Source organism: Symphalangus syndactylus, chromosome 5 (genome assembly GCF_028878055.3).
Source record: "Symphalangus syndactylus isolate Jambi chromosome 5, NHGRI_mSymSyn1-v2.1_pri, whole genome shotgun sequence".
Lineage (NCBI taxonomy): Eukaryota > Metazoa > Chordata > Mammalia > Primates > Hylobatidae > Symphalangus > Symphalangus syndactylus.
The window spans coordinates 41,260,931-41,271,024 of NC_072427.2; positions in this window are offsets into that span (position 1 = coordinate 41,260,931).

Below are 10,094 nucleotides of genomic sequence, written 5' to 3' on the forward strand. Positions count from 1 at the left end.
CTTGGGAGCCTGAGGCAGGAGACTCGCTTGAATCTGGGAGGCGGAGGTTTCTGTGAGCTGAGATTGCGCCACTGCACTCCAGCCTGGGCAACAGAGTGAGACTCTGTCTCAAAAATAATGATAATAATAATGTTAAATGTTCTGCCAAATCCTGAAGCTGCTGCCACAGCTGTATTTCAGGAAGCCCAGTCCTGTGAGGATGCCGTCCCCCCTCCGCAGGAAGACGTCAGACAGGACAATTTTCATCACCCTGCTTCCTGATTCCAGGCATCAGTGCTGAGCTGGACAGAAGGAAAACAGCCTTTTGGTGTCTGAGACAACAGCACAAATGACAGGACTGGCCTTGTTTCCTGAATGGGAAGAGGGTGGGGAGAAGAATGCCGCAGTGATCCGGGCTTGTTGATGCCCTGCCACAGGCACCCCATGTGGCCTTGGGCATGACCCTTCTCTTGCCTCTCCAACTGTAAAGTGTAGGTTAGTGGGGTCCCTTCACCTTAGACTTTCTTTCGTCAGAGTTACAGAAAGAGATGGCTGTAGGGAGGACTTTCTGAAAAAGAGTAAAAAGGCTCTCCTTACTCAGGAGGCTGAGGTAGGAGAATCGCTTGAACCTGGGAGGCAGAGGTTGCAGTGAGCCAAGATCGCAACATTGCGCTCCAGCCTGGGCAACTAGGGCAAAACTCCATCTCAAAGAAAAAAAAAAAAGAAAGAAAGAAAGAAAGGAAAAGGCTCTTCTGAGAGACAGAGTGATGATACAATGATAGTAACAGCCACTGCTTCCTGAGAGCCTCCCGTGGGCACTAGGTGGGCGTCATCCAGGTGCCACGCATGCGTGATCCTATTTAATCCTCCAAGCTCTCAGGTGGGCACAATTCTCCTCGTTTAACTGATGAGGTAACTGAAAAACAGAGGTTAGGCGACTTGTCAAAGCTTACAGAGCCGAAAGGTCTGTGCCACAAATCCGGTCCAATCTGCCACCTAGTCTTGTTGAATATCTTGGATATTTCAAAATGCTGAAACACTCCAGGGTCCCTCTGGCCCTCCAGAAACAGATTGGAAGATACTTCCCGAGTTCATGGAACCCTGCCTCCCAGATCCACTGTAGAGACTGACCTTGGCCCAAGCCTGAGGGGTGATTTTGAGACAAATTCCTCTCAAGGGGAACCTTTTCATAGAGAAAAGAAGAGGGCTGTTTAGTCTGAGGAGACTTTTGCTCACACATAGCAGGCATCCCAAATGTTCAGAATGACTTGGGATCTAGTCATCTCCCCTAGCTTCCCCAGAGACAGAGCTGTTTGCACTCTCCTCATCCCACTTACCAGCACACTCTCACCCACACCACACCCTGGGCACTCTGGGGACCCACAGGCCTCAGCCTCAGCATGGCCTGGCGCTGGCCACAGCTGGGGCAGGGCTGCTTCCCTTCAGACCCAAGGCCACAGGCTGGAAGGAAATGGAGGTGGGAGGGGCCCAGAAAAGCTGACTAGGCTGGAAGGCTGGTTGGGGGGGAGGAAGCACAGAAAGGCCAGCCCAGCAATTTGGGCAAAGCTGCCAAAGCTGCCTTGGCATCTCTGCGGATTCAAGGCCATAAGGGCCTCACCTTGGCCACCCAGCCCTGGCTTGTGGCCAGGAGGCTGAGAAGAAGTCCTGATTGGGTCACACTGTGAGGGACTGAATCAGAACTTGGCCCTGGCTACCAAGACTATTGGACTCTTTCCCCTACCTGCAGCTCAGGGGTGTGGCTAGTGGGCAAAGAAATGCATATATATATATATATATATACATATATATATATATATATATACACATATATATACATATATATATATATATATACATATATATATATATATATATATATATATATGTTTGTTTGTTTTGAGACAGTCTCGCTTTGTTGCCCAGGCTGGAATGCGTTGGCATGATCATAGACCACTGTAACCTGGGCCTCATGGGCTCAAGGGATCCTCTCACTTCAGTGTCCTGAGTAGCTACAACTACAGGCGCATGCCATTGCACTTGGCTAATTATTTTGTAATATTTTGTAGCGACGGGATCTTGCTACATTGCCCAGGCTGGTCTCAAACTCCTGGCCTCAGGTGCTCCTCCTGCCTCGGCCTCCTGAAGTGCTGGGATTACATGCATGAGCCACTGAACTCAGCCTGCCTATATCTTAAGCCTCTTCCTTGAGGCTCCAACCTGGGTCTCTGCTTCAGAATTCAACATCAAGAAATGAATAAAACAGGTAATCACATGGGCAAGTCACAGACAGCTGTAACCACCAAGACAGCTCAGTTTTTGTTTCAGCAAAATGAATTTTGCTTTAACTTGTTCCTGCTTGTGGTGCATACTACAGAATGAAATTAACAGGATCTGGACCTACCTCAATTGCTTTTGCTGCTTGTTCTTTTGTTTCAAATTCCACAAACGCAAATCCCTTTGGATCTCCAGTAGACTTATAATGTGGTATACTTATATAAACAACATTGCCACATTTCCCAAAGACTCTTTCAATCCAGCTGTGATTAACATTCTTGGGAAGTAACTCCTACTATAAATTAAACGCAATATTAGAGTTTTTCACAATCAGAATGTCAATAAATTTTTAACTTAAAAAAAAAAAGAAAGAAATGAATAAAACAAGGGCCCAGCCTGGGCAAAATTAGACTCTATTCCTACAAAAAATAAAAATAATTTTTAAAACAGAAATGAATAAAACAAAGAGACACAAACAAAACAAACAAAGCCTCTTTGAGGGCAAGAGCCCCACCAAGTTGGGACAAATCTAATAAAACCCCAGAGCCTAGGTCTGGGCTGCTGCCAAACTCTCCTGACTTTATGGTCTGCCAGGGACAGGTGTCTTTGCACATCTATGGTGACTAGTCCACTCACTCTACACCCTGTCCTGGTTGTGGCAAAGAGACTATATGTTGTCCACCTAGGTCAGGGTTTCTCAACCTCAGCGCTACTGATATTTTGGATGAGTAGCCCCCAAGATGTTGTTGGGGAGGCTATCTTGTGCATTGTAGGGTGTTCAACAGCATCTCTGGCCTCCACCCACTAAATGCCAGTAGCAATGTCCCCATTTGTGACAAACAAAAATATCTCCAGACATTGACAAATGTCCTCTGAAGGCAACATCAACCCCATTTGAAAAACACTGCTCTAGCTCCATTCCCTCCCTTCTTTTTTAGTAATAAGACTTTTGATTTTCAGCTGGCACACGGTCAACAGGAAAAAAAACACCAGGCAGCTAGCTGCAAGATCACCCTTGCAATGAGGCAGAAGTACAACTTCCAGAAAGTGTCTCTAAAGGGAAGGTGTGCATCCTATCCCCCTTCTTGCTTCCCAAGGGTGAGAACACTTATGCGGGGGCTGCAGCTGTATCACCTCATGGGTCCAGAAATCAAAGTCAAGGGGTGAGATAGCAGAGCAGTAAGAGGGAAGGAGGCTGGGTCCCAGATGACCATGGAGTGCCATGATAGAGATGGCCTCTACCACCAGACTTAATTCATGCAAGATAAATGAGTTTGTGTCACTGCTGTCTTGGCCTAACTCCCCAGGAGCTGAGGTTTAGTCTCTGATGAACTCTTCTGACACCATGGCCTCTTGTCAGTCATAGTCAAATCTAATCTTAAGTAACATACAAGATATAACTCAGCAGTGCTTGTGGCTTTAATTACCCACCGTCTGGATGCCCGTGACTGTCAATTTTTTGCCTCAGCTCAATTCTAGTAGTTCACCAGACCCCTCCACATGGCCACCATCCTCTCCCCACCCTGCCCCTCCCCGGGGGCTTCCTATCTCAAGAAAAGGTACTCCCACTTCCTTAGAACTCTGTGAGTCATCTCTGAATTCCCTCTCTCCCATTCTATCTCTCCCACATTCACAATGCCCCAAAGTCCCCAGTTCTCCTCCACTCTACCCCTAATGCCACTGTTGCAGCTCAGGCCCTCACCACTCCTCCCCTAGTTCACTGTCACTACCTCCTAACTACCCTCCCTGCCTCCAGTCTCCACCCCATGGCCCCCACCTACTGCCCCCCACCTCCTGAAACGACCCCTTCCCCAGACTCCCTTGGTCTCTAGGGCAAAGTCCAACCTTTCTGGGGGACCAACATGCCCGCTCCCCTCTCCCACCTCATCTCCCAGTGCCCCACCTCTTACTTATAGCCAACAGGAGACTATGCAAAGAGCTGACCACAGCTCCAGTAACCCAGTAACCCACTGTGACTCTGTTCCCTCTGTCTCCAATGTCCTTCCCTGCCACCTCTGTTCTGTAAACTCTAACTCCTCCTTTGAGGCCCACGCAAAAACACCTCCTCTTCCGGTTTTGACTGATTCCCTCAGCAAACACAGCCCATTGATGTCTGCTCTCTGCTGCCACCGAATTTGCCTGTGGGTCTAACACAGAGCTTGTCGCATTGCATTTACTGAGTTGGAGTGCCTGTCTCCCTCACTGGCAGTGAGCAATCTGAGGAAAGATCCCATCTTATTGTACTTGGAATCCACGGCACCTAATGTAATGTTGGCATGGAGTAGGTGCCCAATACACAATATGATTACCCATTTACTAAGTCCTTGCTATGTGGTGGGCCCTGAGCAAATGCTTTATCTAAATTATCTTATTTCATCCTCAAAATCTCCTTGCCAGGAGTGATTGTCTCCCCTAAGAGATGAGACTACAATTCCAAGAGGCTGAGCAGCCACTCCAGGTACCACGCTTATGCACAGCAGTCTCAGAGACAGATTCTCCGTCTGCCACACCCATCTCTCCCTTGGGATCTTGCCTCCCCTGCTGCCAACTCCAGACATGGTCTTCAGGGAAACGCTGACCCCCAGAACCAGAACTGGGTGTAGAAAAAGCTCTTTATCCTGTTATTCAGTTAACTTGGGATTTCTTAAAAAGGAAGTTTTGATGGGAAACCAAGAGAAAGACACACACACACACACACACACACACACACACACACATTTTAACAAAACAAATGGGCAATACCAGGTCCCCTCTGAGCTTTTTTTTTTTTTTTTTTTGAGACGGTAGTGGCACGATCTCAGCTGACTGCAAACTCCGCCTCCCAGGTTTAAGCCATCCTCCCACTCTAGCCTGCACCACCATGCCCCGCTAATTTTTTTTTGTAGAGACAGTATTTTGCCATGTTGCTCAGGCTGGTCTCAAGCCTTGAAGATTGGCCTCAAGACATCTGCCCGCCTCAGCCTCCCAAAGTGCTGGAATTACACATATGAGCCACCACCTCCCCTGGCCGCTCTGAACTGTTATTTCCTCCTCTCTAAAACCAGCAGGTGAGACTAGACGTCTCAAAGATCCTTATCAGCCCTAATATCCTGTGATTCCATGGATGGAATAGTTTCTCAGACTGGACGGTGGGCTGATGAATTGTGTTGGGAAGGGCAGTCCCCTAGGGACACAGGCTTCACGGGGAGGAAGGCCGAAAGCCGACCAGCCCCACCCACCCTGCTCTTTAGGACTCCACCTTAGAGGTCCAAAGGGAGAAAGGGGCCAGGTGCCGTGGCTCACGCCTGTAATCCCAGCACTTTGGGAGGCCGAGGCAGGTGGATCACCCGAGGTCGGGAGTTCGAAACCAACATGGCCAACATGGTGAAAGCCCGTCTCTACTAAAAATACAAAATTAGCTGGGCATGGTGGTGGGTGCCTGTAGTCCCAGCTACTCGGGAGGCTGAGGCAGGAGAATTGCTTGAACCTGGGAGGTGGAGGTTGCAGTGAGCCAAGATCGCGCCACTGCACTCCAGCCTGGCTCCAGCCTGGGCCACAGAGCAAGACCGGGTCTCAAATAAATAAATAAATAAATAAATAAATAAAAAGGGAGGCCAGGCATGGTGGCACACATCTGTAATCGCAGCACTTTGGGAGACCAAGGCGGGCAGATCACGAGGTCAGGAGATCTAGACCATCCTGGGGCAGGCGCCGGTAGTCCCAGCTACTCGGGAGGCTGAGGCAGAAGAATGGCATGAACCCGGGAGGCGGAGCTTGCAGTGAGCCGAGATCGTGCCACTGCACTCCAGCCTGGGTGACAGAGCGAGACTCCATCTCAAAAAAAAAAAAAAAACCAAAGAGAGAAAGGGATGGCTGGCCTAATAGCCTTCTGGACCCTCTGATAATCCTCCCCAGGGTGAGTGTGAGTTTGAAGCCAGATAGGCCTACGGCTTGGAGTCCAGATCTGCAAGCTTCCTGCTGGATGTTGAAGGGTCCTGTCTCCTCCCTAGGCCTCAGTGTAGGCATCTTCCCTTCTGTGGGCCACTCCCTCTGGTCCCAAGCCCTGCCTGGCCCCTCCTCTCATAAAATTATGACAACACAGAGTGGAGGCTTGTGGGCAAGTTCCTGAGGAGGCTCAAACTCAGCTGTAACCCTTGGAGCCACAGTCATTTCCCCTCTCCCGCCTCCCCAGCTAGGAGGCTGAGAAGTTTCATCACAGCTGAGCTGTTGTCCTTATAAGGGAAAGTCCTCTGGAGCCTCTCCTTTGGGCCATAGCCAGCTGGTGGAGAACCTGGCCAGGCCTTGGGGTATCCTCCCAGTCCCAGGAAAGGTGGGGGTGCCCCAAGGACTCTGGGGTGAGCTTCCATCTGAAATCACAGACCCTCCAGACAAATAGCAGAAAGCAGTCAGTTGTGGCCCCAGGCCAAAATCCCAGGAGGGTCAAATCCCAGGTCCTGACACTAACTTTGGTCCCCTACCTAAGTTGCTTAAGCCTCAGTTTCTTAACCCGTAAAATGGAGTGAAATTACGTCTTCCTTGTGAGGCCACTGTGGTGACTGTGAGAGGATAACAGGCCTGGCAAAACAGTAGGTGTTCTGTGAGGCCAGGCTGCTGGAGTTTATTAAGCATTTTCTTTTATTTTTTTTTTGAGACAGAGTCTCGCTCTGTTGCCTCCCGAGTAGCTGGGACTACAGGCGCCTGCCACCACACCTGGCTAATTTCGTATTTTTAATAGAGACAGAGTTTTGCCACGTTGGCCAGGCTGGTCTCAAACTCCTGAACTCAGGTGATCCGCCTGCCTTGGCCTCCCAAAGTGCTGGGATTACAGGTGTGAGCCACTGCACCTGGCTACCCCTGGGGTTTGAATCCAGGTGTGTCTGCCTCCAAACCTGAAGTCAAGTTTTCTCTACTTACATCCTGCTGTTTCCTCTAAGAATTTTGTTAAATTATGTCAACAGGGAGGAATTTCCATCATCACCTCTCCACCATCCATGTTCCGTCACAGAGCCTCCTTAGTCACAGAAACCTCTGTGGAGTGAGTTTGTATGGTCTTTTCTGACAGTCCTTTTGTCTGGGACATGAGGGTAGGGGTGGGGAGGCAGGAAGACAAGACATGGAGAAGGGAACAAAACACAGTGACTCCCGAGACAGGATGCCGCCAGGGCCTAGGCAGGGGTAGAGGAAGGGGCAATCTGGTTGCCCCTCCCCCTGTACTGGGTCCTGTCTGATGATAGCCACCTTGTGATTTCTGAAACCCTCTACTGGGCTGGACACGGTGGCTCACGCATGTAATCCTAAGCACTTTGGTAGGCCAAGGCGGGCAGATCACTTGTGGTCAGAAGTTCGAGACCAGCCTGGCCAACATGGTGAAACTCCATCTCTACTAAAAATACAAAAATTAGCCAGGCGTGGTAGCGTGCACCTGTAGTCCCAGCTCTCAGGAGGCTGAGGCAGGAGAATTGCTTGAACCCAGGAGGCGGAGGTTGCCATGAGCTGAGATCACGTCACTGCACTCCAGCCTGGATGACAGACGGAGACTCCGTCCTAATTAAAAAAAAAAAAAAATATATATATATATATATATATATATATATATATATATATCCTAGCCGGGCTCCATGGCTCAAACCTATAATCCCAGCACTTTGGGAGGCCAATGTGGGTGGATCACCTGAGATCAGTAGTTCAAGACCAACCTGGCCAACATAGTGAAACCCCGTCTCTATTAAAAATACAAAAATCAGCCAGGTGTGATGGCAGGCAACTGTAATCCCATCTACTCAGGAGGCTGAGGCAGAAGAATCGCTTGAACCCAGGAGGCAGAGGTTGCAGTAGGCCAAGATCACACCACTGCACTCCAGCCTGGGCGACAGAGACTCAGTCTCAAAAAAAAAAGTCCAGGTGCGGTGGCTCACACCTGTAATCCCAGCACTTTGGGAGGCTGAAGCGGGCAGATCCACGAGGTCAGGAAATCAAGACCATCCTGGCTAACATGGTGAAACTCCGTCTCTACTAAAAAAAAAAAATATATATATATATATATATATATATATATATATATATTAGCCAGGTGTGGTGGCAGGCGCTTATACTCCCAGCTACTCGGGAGGCTGAGGCAGGAGAATGGCGTGAACCCGGGAGGCGGAGGTTGCAGTGAGCCGAGATTGCGCCACTGCACTCCAGCCTGGGCGACAGAGCCAGACTCCGTCTCAAAAAAAATCCTGTGCTGTAACAACCCATGGGACTTCAAGTCACTGAGATATGGCAGCCTGTGTCCAAAAGGAGGGCTCCCCTTCTCTGCACAGGCCTCCAGCCCCAAGACCAGAGGGAAAGGCACTTTTTTTTTTTTTTTTTTCTTGAGATGGAGTCTTGCTCTGTCGCCAGGCTGGAGTGCAGTGGCATAATCTCGGCTCACTGCAACCTCCGCCTCCCGGTTTCAAGCGATTCTCCTGCCTCAGCCTCCCCAGTAGCTGGGACTACAGGCACACGCCACCATGCCCAGCTAATTTTTGTATTTTTAGTAGAGATGAGGTTTCACCGCGTTGGCCAGGATGGTCTCTATCTCTTGACCTCGTGCTCTGCCCACCTTGGCCTCCCAAAGTGCTGGGATTATAGGCGTGAGCCACCACGCCCAGCCAGAAAGGTGTTTCTTACCACATCCTTCCCCATGGCTGGCCAACACCATCCCAGCAGCCACTCTCTTCAAGGTGGCCTTACAGAGGGGACTCTGCCATCAAAAAGACTCTTCTATGATGAAGGGGCCTGGGAAGATGGAGTGATTCACCTGAGGTCCCTCAGCTTCTGCGGGCCACTCACTCGGTATAGCTGTCACGTGCCAGGCCACCGGCAGGGGAATTCAGGAGCGACATGAGGGTCATTGCCACAATTGATAGGCCCCGGTTCAGGTGTTTCCTGTTGTGTTGGCCCCAGGGTCTGTCCATGGTTCTCACAGAGGAGGAGGAAGGGAGCCAGCCTTTGGTGAGCACAGTGGTACTTTCCCACATGGGGGACGGGGGGTGGGGGGAGGTGTGGCTGTAATCCCCTTTTGTGGGTGAGGAAACTGAGGTCTCCTGAAACGGAGACACATCCAAGGTCCTTGGGCGAGATTTGAACCTTGGCAGCCTGGTTTGGAGCTGTCCACTGGCCTAAGGGCTTCCCAAGAGTGTTCAGGGAAGCCCTGGAATTCTGCTGAATTTTGTTTGTGTCGGGAGGTCAGGAACCAAAGATAGGACCCAGGCTCACCCTTAACAAGCACCAGGCTCCGAGGGTAAAATGATGGCTGGAATCATCATTTTGGAACCATTGTAGGAAACACCTGTTCAGCAAGAATCATCAATGGATACTAAATCTGGGGAAATTTGTGGTGAGGTGCAACATATTTAGATGATCTTAAGTTGTCTCCCAGATTATTAGTTGCAAGAGGAAAAATGCAAAAACATTAACAATAGAAAAATCAAACACCTGGCCCCAGTAATCAAAATGAACATCACTCATGAGGGCCAGATGTAGGTAGTCCATCTCCAGAGTAATACCCTGAGAAGGACCCAATTGCCTGTGCAGTTTCCAGCTGAGAATCCATAACCTCAATTAACTATCACAACTAAGCAGGTGGAAACCTCAGACAAACCCCAAAGGAGGAATCAGAAAGAGGAGGACTGTATTCTTCAAAAATGTCAATGTCATCAGGGACAAAGAAAGGCTGGGGAAATGTTTCAGATTGAAGGAGATGAAAGAGAGACGACAGCTGTATGCCTGACCTGACCCCAACCAGAGGAAAAATATAATAAAGGATATTATTGGGTCAAATGACAAAATGGGAATGAGCAATAAACTATTGTTATCAGTGTTAAATGTACTGATAA